Source organism: Eufriesea mexicana, unplaced genomic scaffold (genome assembly GCF_001483705.2).
Source record: "Eufriesea mexicana isolate 0111107269 unplaced genomic scaffold, ASM148370v2 scaffold2646, whole genome shotgun sequence".
In the NCBI taxonomy this organism is placed as follows: domain Eukaryota; kingdom Metazoa; phylum Arthropoda; class Insecta; order Hymenoptera; family Apidae; genus Eufriesea; species Eufriesea mexicana.
Genome location: NW_016910740.1, coordinates 534,903 through 546,679, shown reverse-complemented (window position 1 = coordinate 546,679; position 11,777 = coordinate 534,903).

Sequence of the window (11,777 nt, the reverse complement as noted above, 5' to 3'; positions counted from 1 at the left end):
ATGTTTTGATACGTATTATTGGGTTGTGAAAGGTGACTAAATGATATATATTTAACATAGTAGTACATACTTAATTACTTCAGTGCTTAAGATAATAATTATTCTAAACACAGATAATACTTTTAAAATTGTAAAGTCGTAGTAAAAAATTTCTATTTTATTACTATATCATCAACGAAACAAAAAAGGTAATTAACTAAGGTATTAATTAACAAGTCTGAATAGCAATGAATTGAGATACCTTAGTTAAATCAATAATACAGTTAAATATGGTTATATATTTATATTCTTAAAATTTATGTACCATAAAAATATAAAAATTTTATAATTCAAATAATTGTTATTACTTGCTGCTATGAACTAAATATTATGATCAAAGTGATTTGTATGGAAGTAAAACCTATTGTTTCATATAATATTTTTATATTTATTCAGATATTAAGCTAAATGTAATAAAACAGGATTATATTATTTTTGATTACAAAATTGAGATTCAAATCTTCTCTTTCAGCTTTTCTGAAAAAATTGTCAAATACCTAATTTATATGTAATTTTTGCAAGACGGACTTGATTTTGCTGTACATTGATGCTATTAAATTTATTGTTAATCAACTGTTATTAATTATTATTTATTCTTAACCTTTGCAATTGCAATATTAGAATTTAATAATAAAAATGCTTAACTGCAAAAATTATAAAACTTAATTATTATGATACTCAGTTAGTAAACTGCTAAAACACTTTCTGATTTGAGATCTCATATGTACCTTCATCTTCTTCTTTACCCTTCCAACCTCTTCTTACCCATTCTAATGCTTTTTATTCCTGTTTGCTATCTATTAAATGTTTTAATTTAATATTACTTTCTTTAATTTCAAAATATTTATAAGATTTATTGTCTTATTTTATCCTATGCTATAAAACTTGCTATCTCTTTTTCTCTTGAATAATTTACATTTGTTATGACATAATTAATATAATCCCTATACATATAAATTAGTTTTCTAATATAATAAAATGTGCTGTTTCTTTTTTTTTTATAAACTATTTATATTTACTACTAACAAAATCAATTCATTTTGTATGTATATAAGTTTGTTTTCTTTTTTTTTCCCTTACTACTTGAAGTAAATGCTCCTTGGTTGGACAGGGTTTATAAAGTAGGGTTCAATAGATATAAACAAATTTTATAGTTTTACTTATAATTACACTGATTCGTTTATGAACAACGACTTTAGGTTTTGAAAATTTAAAATTGTCTATCGATATGAATATCGATATTATAACCGTTACTTACTATTTTTAAAGTTTAAAGTGATAGTTTAAAGTGATTCTTTTATTAGACTCACAAAACATTAGATTAACTATATTATTTCTTCACATTTCCCAAAATATTTATGTATACGTTGTAAAATAAACTTTTCTTCAAATAATAGTTAAAAATAATTGTTTCCAGCAGTGAAGCACATTTTTATCCGCCCTGTAAATTCTCAAATATTTATAACGAGTAACTTGAATATGCGTCAGTATAAATGTATTATAATTTTGTTTACAATAATGAAGAGAAATGCTTAATTGTAATTAATATGATGGGTCTTGCTAACAAAAGCATAAATTTTATTTATATAATGTATAACGTTTATTAAATATTGTTTTAAACAAAACAATGTCTAGTTTTATGTTTACAATAATATTCGCACATTTTTAAAAACAAATGGTTTTTTCGTTGATTTTCACAAACAAAGAATTATTTAATATTGTATAGGATATTCTTTTTGATTGCTAATTTTGGTGTACTTAATGTAGGATTAATGTAGAAAGTCTTTAATGTTGAAGTCTCTAGCAAGAGAGTCACTTCATACAACTCTATTTCTTTGTGTATTGTAACATTCAGTAAAAAATTAGATACTATGAAACTAGATATTGTTAAACTTTACAAGTTTTGTTTATTATTGTTTATTACGTCTAAATATAGATAAAAACTTACAAAAAATAAAGAACATATACCTTTTTTCAGAAATGCTTTACTCATAAATGTTTATTATTGCATCAATAATTGTAATGCTAGTATAATGATATTAAACATGTTTAGTAGATATACCTCTTTATCAATTAACATTTTGTATATGTTCGATTGTTGTTTTTCCACAGACAGTATTATTATTCTATTCCACAGACAGTATTTTTGGCTAAGTTTTTACCCGTGCATCTCTTTTTAGATTTCAATTTATACAGTGCGTAGGATAATTCATTTTCTTCGTGTATTGGAAATGTAATATTATGCACTGGTATTTTCCGTCTCTGGTCACTACTTTTAGTCACAGGTGATCGTAATATGTATAGATAGTTACCAGAATGAAAGAATGTTTTGAGTGTAGTAGCCTTTAAGACACACAGATTAATTGATTTGAGAATAATAAATGAAAAATTTTAATTTTAGTGTTCAAATTAAAATTCTATTACTATAGCTTAATTTACTTCAGTAAAATTATCTATATAAATACTGTTTTATATATTTTGAAATATTTTATATTTATTTTGTAGTATTTTATGTTGAATATTATATATTTGTAATTGTATGTTTAACATTAATATTATATATTTAACATTGTATTTTGTATGATCAATTTAAAAAAAATGACAGTGACAAAATTAGTTATATCTTCAATATAATTTTTGATTAGAACCTAATAAACATGAAAAAACAAAAATTTATATGTTGCTGATTTATTTATATTCTTATAATAAGAGAGGCATATTTAACAATTTATGTGTTTTTAATAATGAAATTTTTTACCTTTCAATAACAACATTGGCACAAGTTACTGACATTTGAAAACTTTCTTTACGTACATTTAACAATAATTAATTTTTGTAAATAGTATTACTTACTCTACCGTAAAACTCAAATTCTGATAAAATATTTCTCAATTCATTTATCCATAATATCATATCTCTTCCAAAGCTTTCACATGCTTCTAAATTTTCACTATTCAGTCTTTCCAAATAACGATCTGCATGATGTTCTGCATCGCTTCCCAAATTTCTTATGTACATTTTAAGTAATGTGATCATAGAAGCATACTTAGAAGATGTGAAAATTGTATCTTGTTTAGTAAATGGAAGCTTCATTTTTCTCAATTTTTATTGCTTATCTTCAAAAAGGTAAGTGATTTGCTTTTTAGGATAAATACTAATTAAATGATTCAAAGATATGTAATTTCAAATACAATGTTTTTTAGTTTATAAAAGCATAATTTAGCTTAAAAATAGTAACAAGAGTAGCTTCTCATATTTCATAAATTGAACAAAATATTCTATTTATTTTTAGCATAGTTTATGGTAACATTTATTTAAAATATATTGTAATTTTATAAATAGTAAAAAACTGTTTACTTGAAAAATATGTTAAAATTACACAATATTAGATCTCCTAAATTTCTTAAATAAATAAATAGAATCATTATCACCATTGGAATAATGTGAACAATTAGTTAAAGTAATATCTAACATGGAGGTATATTTATTCATTCATATCAACATTTATCTATGTATTGTAAATAGTAATAAAAAAAAAATTACATATATTACATTAGCTTTTCATTACAACAATACTCACTTTTACAAATTTTTATAGCTTTTACTACTCTTGATTTCTTTAAAAGTGAAAAAATTTTCAAAATACTCAATAAAACGAGCAAAACATGAACTTTTTCATTATATACTTTTACTGTAAATAAACTGAATTTGATTACATATCAAATAATAACAACTTCACTACTTATTTATTTCTAATTAAAGTTTGCAATGTGACATTACTATTTTTGTATTATAATGATGGAAATATATATTTTTCATATTATAAATATATAAAATCTAAATTACTTGATATTTGAATCATTAGAAAAGTTAAGACATACAGTATTATTCAGTTAAATTTAAAAAAAACGGGCGACAGCATTGCTTTTTAACCGAGCAGGCTAGCTAATTTTTCCAGAAATTCACTCGAGCATTGCCAGATAAAGAAGGAGAAGAGATATAACAGGAGGAAACAAGATATAGTACAACGAACAGCGGAGGTAAAAATTCGGCATTTCGATCGGACATTACAACTTGAAAAATTTTATTTTTCCTAATTTTTATGTTATCTTTGCAAATATAGTACCAATGCTGATTTTTTCAGTCAAAATGAGTACAATAAAATGAGCACAATAAAGTGAGTACAAGTATGATATAAGTTAAACTAATTTTTAATATAATAATTAACTTGATATAGATAGCAAGATGATACATAATAGCATAATAAATAGTACGACTTATGTGGTGTTTGGACTCGTTTTAATCACGAGGAACAATTTATTGGTACTATTTTCAAAAAGTTAAGATAAAAATTACGGAAAGTAAAATTTTCTTTTCTGCATGCTTGCTTCTTTTGTTAGCACCATCTCTTTGACTATATCTGTCTAACTCTTTTTCGCTTTATCGATTCTCTCTCCTCGTCAAGTATATCAGGTTTCACTGAGCTCGAGACATCGAGTGGTGAGAGAAGATTGGGGATGATCCAGTGTAATTTAACCGAGCAAATTTCAGTACAATTTAACCAAGCATTACTGTACACTCATTAGAAGAAAAAGGTTAATGTCACCGTGTCAGATCCTTATTATCATTAAAACTTTTCAATAATAAAATATGAATTTGTTTATTGGTGTATTACAATTTTTATACTCTTAACCAGTTAGCTGTGATTAATGAGTATACTCGTCATGAAGAAGTGGCAGGATTTTGTGTCATGACGAGTATACTCGTCATGCGTAAAAAGTAGTGACCATTGGCTATTTAAATTGTAATTTTTGTGAAAAATGAAACATATTCTCAAATTTCAGCCATATTTTGAGACCAAGCCGGAATGAAACAAACAAATAAAAAGTAAGAATAATTTGAGATGAACTCATGCGTCCCCGTATGCACCGGCTGAAACAGTTTATCAGTTCGCATAACGAATTTATTTATGTGCGATGATAACGTTTTTTAGATGTAGCGTAAAAGGGGCAAAAGCGAAAGTTGGAAAGCTGATTTATGATAGGATTCCTTTAGGGAAGGTTCGCCACAGAACAAATGCGTGACGCTGACCAGGCGCTGAGCCCATTGATGGCTGTTGGCCAGAAATTGCCCAGCTATTTTTTGACGGTCACTAAAATTCATAGATATCCATAAAAACTAACCAATGAGAGAATAGATGTTAACCAAATAAGTAAATATTAGTAATAAAATTGTAAATTTTATAAAATAAACTCATCTTTTTGATCCAATATTTTAACAGCGACATTTACTCTGTGATTGACGAGTATACTCGTCATCGCTCGATTTTCGCGACACATATAGGTACGCGCTTTCAAAAGGGGGAACCACAGCTAATAAAATCGAAGTGTAATTAACTTTCAAAAGACTTATTTTATGAAAACTACAATAAAAAAATAAGGACGATAATAATAAAATTATATACATATATAAAATAACTACAAAATTATGCGATATATCAAAAAAGACGGTTTATTAAAGTGCCTAATTAAATGAGCATAGTAAAAATGCTCCCAAACCAAATTAAATTGAAATATGAATAATTCGATAAAAAATTTTATTTGCTAAGTTTTAACACGGTATCTGTTGTGGTAGTTACTGGTTAAAACGTACTTTCCAGTTTCAACACCATTTCTTTTGCTTAAGTTAATAGAGAATTATGAAAGAAAATCAGGGATATTCTACCCCACTAGATGTTTGCATATTTTTTTAGTATTATTTGTTACAGAATTGAATTTTAAGAAATTCAACAAATTTTTCAATGTCGATTTCATGCTCAGATTATTAAATAACCACGGTTAGATTTTTACGTCTTCGTAAGATGAATAAAACACGTTTTCAGTTTTCCCTAGATTCAATAATTGACAAGATATGATTTACTTAAACGAATTATAAATACTGTGCTTGATGTTCTGAAATACCGATTGAGTAAAAAGATCAGAGAATTTGTTATGCCCTCTACGATTTAGAGCGGTGAATTTAGAAATTTTACTTTTAAATTATGCGAATTTTGTAACTTTATTCATGGCTACAAATAGTGCTTGTATTTCTATCAATGTGTAATAAACTGAGATTTAATGAAAATCGGTTTAAATATAATCTTATTAAAACTATTTTTATCTACATATTGGCATGAATGTCACCTTAAATTTTTTTATTTATAATACAGTCTCTAAAACATTGCTGTTTCATGGAGTTCTAATAAAAAGTAAAGGTATTTATTATTGAGTTTTTATACAAGTTTCGAATGTCTCATTCAATATCAATTATTATTTTTGTCATATGAAATATTACATACGGGAAATGAATATTTCATATATTCTCATATCAAACACGAAATTGTCAAAGCACATCTTAGGGTGGGTTCACAATTATCGTTCATAGTAATAATATCACTATTATTAGTGTGTTCGTTAATATAAAACTCATGTAAACGAATAATGTGATGATACAATTTTTTGCAATTTTATATCTGTAATTATTTAATGCACACAAGTGTACTATCTTATCGTAATAGTGTCTACCTGCAATTTTGTATACCCACCAATTTTAAGCTGGAAATTCGCAATACAGTTGTTCGTTTCAAGTTCCCGTGTAACATACATTGGTAAAACAGAAAAATCGAATTTAAATCTCTTTTCTATGATAGGAAACTAGGTCACTAGACAGAAATAGCACACTTGCACTTAATGATGCTTGTTATTTCTCCTCTAAGTCATTGAAAGCCAAGTAAACCGGAAAAAATATTTTTAGAGTTTTATATACATCCTCAAATAGCTGTAACGACAAAGTCTGAAACTTTACAGTTAAGAAGCCACTATTGTCTAAATCTGTTAACCGGGAAGTTCAATGTATGGAAGCGCACTCTCTACACGCCGTTACGAACTTACAGAGACGAATTAAATCAAGTGTCTGTAGGTAATACTAATTTGTCATAATTTATGTTTTATACGATTAGAACAATAGAAAAGTTAAATATAAATATATTTTAGTAAATGAATAAACAATTAAAATAAAAGATATTATATGATGAAATTTAGTTTTCAGTTTTTTATGTTATAGAAAATAAAATAATTAAATATAAATAAATAAATTTCTAAATAAATTAAAAAGTAACAAATTTTATTTTATATTATTTTAGTACGTACAATTTTGTACAAACATACAAAATTAATTAATTTTTTTTATTTTATTGTGCTGTATAAAATTGATTTACTGAAATATAACTTGGATAATTATACTTCTGTTGTTGACATAAAATAATTTACCTTGTTGAGATATGAGTTGGAAAGATAATTTTATTCAATTTTTAGGTTAAAATATTTTCATATTTTTCTTCATATGTGTACATATGCATTGTCAAACTCAATGTCAGATTGCTTTGTTGATTCAATGTCAGTTGTATTATCACTTGTTGACAAAGTCAAATATTTCGTTTTTCAATAAATGCAGAAAAGTCAGATTATTGTTACTGTTATTCATTTTTATGAAGCATAAAATAAGACATTTTAGCTTTCAATGTAATATATGTCTGTTAATTGAATCGATCCGTTTGACTTTACTCTTGGAGTAAACGTCGATATAACAGATTTTATTGATATAAATAAAAGAAGGTAACGAAATATTGAAAGGTGTCGTACTAACATTGTATGATAAAAAACAAATGACATATCGACTTTTAATAAGTACCTGTAATTCTTAAGTTCCCATAACAAATTAAATAATTCAATAACTCAAATTCAAAAATTATATAAATTAAAATTAAAATTAAATAAATAAACCTCTATTAAATAATTAAATCACAATTCTTCACGTTTAAAATTCATTGCTTACGTTACATGTTAAATTTGATACAACTAAATACGGAAATATGGGAACCATACGTTCCACTGAATAAATCTTTTAGAAGCTTGTTCTCACTCACAATTTTTGTCGTGTTCTGCGCTTAATTTGAAAATTAAAAACAAATCTTTACTTTGTAATTCTTTAGATAAATTGTAATTTTAGAAGATTTACAAAGAAGGAAAAGTCTTATTATCGATACATATTTATGTATATATGTATATTCTGTAGGGATAAAAGGAAGTAAAGGGAATATTCTATTCACACTTGTTCTGAAATTTTGTTTTTATTTTCTTGGCAAAACAGAAAAAAACAAACATAGTAGTAGGATCAGTTACATTATTCTTGTTCCTTTTTATTTTCTTTTTGTGGCAAAAATTGACCACAAGTTACACGAAGGACTAAAATCATAGAATATATTGTATTATAGATTGTAATATATATGTCCATTTTCCTATCTAGAGTTTTATATTGTTCATGTATAATGTCTAGTACAGGGTAATTGAGTTTCAATTTCTTTATTCCCAATATGGTACCATTTTTGTATTTTATTTTATTTCTTTTTTATTTTCATTTGTTCTATTTCTTTTTAGATATTTTTTTAATCCCCAAGTAAATCAAACGTAATGATAATTTTTAAAAATGTTTTATTTAGGCAATTGTAAATAAGTATTGATTATAGGTTTTGATTGATTAAGGTAATATTTTGGAAAAAAGAGGATAAGAAAAATAAGAAATTATATTTTCTAGTTTTTCATCTTTGCAGTTTAACCCTTTGCAGACGGGACCGTGAAAATCAAACCTTGCAATTTCACGTGGAAATCCGCCTGAGCGTGGAATTTGAAAGAGAGAAACGGAGAAAATTGTAAATGAAAATTATTATAGTGTGGTTCGAGGGACCGAAGGGATAAAATTAGGTTAAAATTAGAGACAGCTTCTTGTCAAAGAAGGTTTATTCTTTATACATTGATCTCGTGCTCTATCAAGGGTACTGCACGAACTGAGCTCGACGATTTGACACGTGTGAAGTCCTTCCTCTGTCGATGCTCCTTGTTCTCGATCGTCTTATGACGATGGAGAGCCACTGCGAGCACAAAGCCGCCGCCATTCGCCTGTCGGTGACCGTTTTGGATTCAAATGTCGACGGTTTTCTTACATAATATAAGGCTTATTTTACATCAACAAAATTTTTGTTTTTCTTTACGTAAAAGATAGTTTAAAATATACTTATCGTAAATATGTATGCATTAAATATATATTATTGTAAATATAATGAATGATTAAAACAAGGCTTATTTACAATTAGCGTTATGGTCCATTTACCTACAACAATGACGGCACACCTTTTCACATCTACATTACAAAAATTCGCGAATCTTATTTACCGATCTTCTAACGTGTCAAACAGTTTTTAACCAAGGAAAAATTAATAAAAAATTAAGTTTCGTAGAATTTCATCGTACAATACTTAAAAATTCAAAAGATTTAAAATTTCACAGAAATAAATTTGCAAGGAATAAATTTAAAAATTAAGGTAGTTTCACAAAATTCATCTTGATGTGTCATAAACGCTATTGTGTTTATTGTAACAAGTGAGAAAACGAGCGAAAAAGAGAACAAACTAATAGAAAATTTTGTTTGTCTTTATTTAATTGAAACTGTAATTAAGCATGTCAGACTAGATTTATTATTATTCGATAATCGGTTATTTATATTCGGTAATCATTTACATGTTACATAATCACCTTTTTAATGCATCATACGAAAACAGAGCTGAAATCACGAGTTCAATGGTTATTTGTTATATCTGTATGCGAAAGTTTGGCTCTTGTAAAATGTGTTTCTTGAGAAGTACGAAAAATTTTTCACAACAGACGTGAGAAGAAATCACGCTTGTCAATAAATAAACAACAATTATTAATGATTGCTTTAAGTCGTAATATTTATTCGAAGATTAATAAAATTGGAAAAGAAATAAAATTCTTTGGAAACACAAAGCATGTACAAATAATTTGGAGAAACCTGCATAATGCATTATTAACGATAAAACCACCTTCCACTGTTACAAAATGAATTTTTCCTACATGTTGAAATTAGAAATAGAATTAATTCTGGATTTTTAGAGATACTTAAAATACTTAAAATATTTAATTCTATACTTAAAATACTATTTTCTGAGAAAATTAATTTCTAAAATCTTGTATTGTCTATTTATTGTTATAATTATTCACAAGCAAATAAATGTATACAGAATTATACAGAATTTATACAGAATTATCTTTAGTTATTTAATTATTTCATTATTTCAATTATTATTAGTTATTTTTATATATTTTCAGTTTGTTTATATTATTTATATTATTGCGATTAATCAAGTTGAAAAGATTTTGTTTTTCTATAAGTCAAAAATACAAAAATAATCGAAAAACCGTTTTATATTTTTTTCACAAAATTTATTTGACTGGAATAAATCTTCACATAAAGTTGTCAATAAGAATTTATATGTTATATCCTAGAATAAATCTGAAAAATCGTAAATTACATATTCCCAGATTTTGAAGAAAGTTTTGTTCAGAAAATCACAAAATGAAAGTTTATTTCTATCTATTTTAACAGTGAAAATAAATTTTTCCTATCATAGAAATAATTGTTTACGAAGCTTGAATTCTTCCAAGAAAACGGAAAGGAAAAATCGTGTATTCTATTAATAATTTTGATAAACAGCTTATAAATAATTAGTCATTTTATACTCAATTTTTAACGTTTGAAATAATTAACGTATCTCATTTAAGATTCGAATATCATCGAACAAACAAACAAAAAGAACATAGTGATTAAATGGTTACATAAAGAATTTATCTTAACAAAATATAAAAATGAAATATTACTTTTCATTTATGTTTTGTCATTTATGTTCTACATTTCGCAGAAAGTAGTATTCGTATGCCATTTCATATGCCATCTTATCATAATTTTTGAAGAATTATATAGTACGCGTATACTATAATATATTATAGTATATTATAGTACGTATAATTACGAAATTTCGTATGCAAGATATTTCAACGAAAATATAAAAATTGGTTAAACATCGCAGCCTAAATTCCTAATAATAAGATTAGGAAAATCAAAATAACGAGGAACAATTATGAGGAAGAGAAAAAAATAGAATCAAAATCAGAAAAATAAAAATATGATATTTAGGGTCTTAATATTAAACGACACGAAGTGCAAGTGCATAAATATAAAATTGGTTTAATTTTGGGCAAGAATACACTTTCATCGCTTATCAATCCAGCTGATAAAATGTTCGAAATTTTCCTTTAATCGAAAGTTCAAGACATTGACCTTGTACATTGTATATCTCGGTGAAATAAATTATTATACACCTATGTTTCTCGTATTTATTTTATATTTTCCTACTACAGAAATATAGTCACAGGTTTATACAAAATAGAAGCATCAGAAATTTCGTAATAATTCCGAGAATTTGGAGAGAAATATTCTTATTACTATTTCTTACTCTTTTGGCACGTAAAAGAACTTTTAATATATTGTATATAATATCTTGGTATTATTGTTTCAGTGATGATAATAATAATATAAAAATATAATGATAATTTATAATTTATAATGTATAATAATAATTTATTATATTGCTAATAACGTTACAAATATATTTGCAAGTAATACTTTTTAAATGATTCTCTCCTCTTTATTTTTATCTTATTTTTACTTTGATATAGAAAGAAGAAAGAAGAAGAGTTAAAAATATTTTAATTTTCATAAATATATATCGTAACATTATTTTAGTAGCGTAGATTACTAATGATACAAACGATATCGTTATATCATAA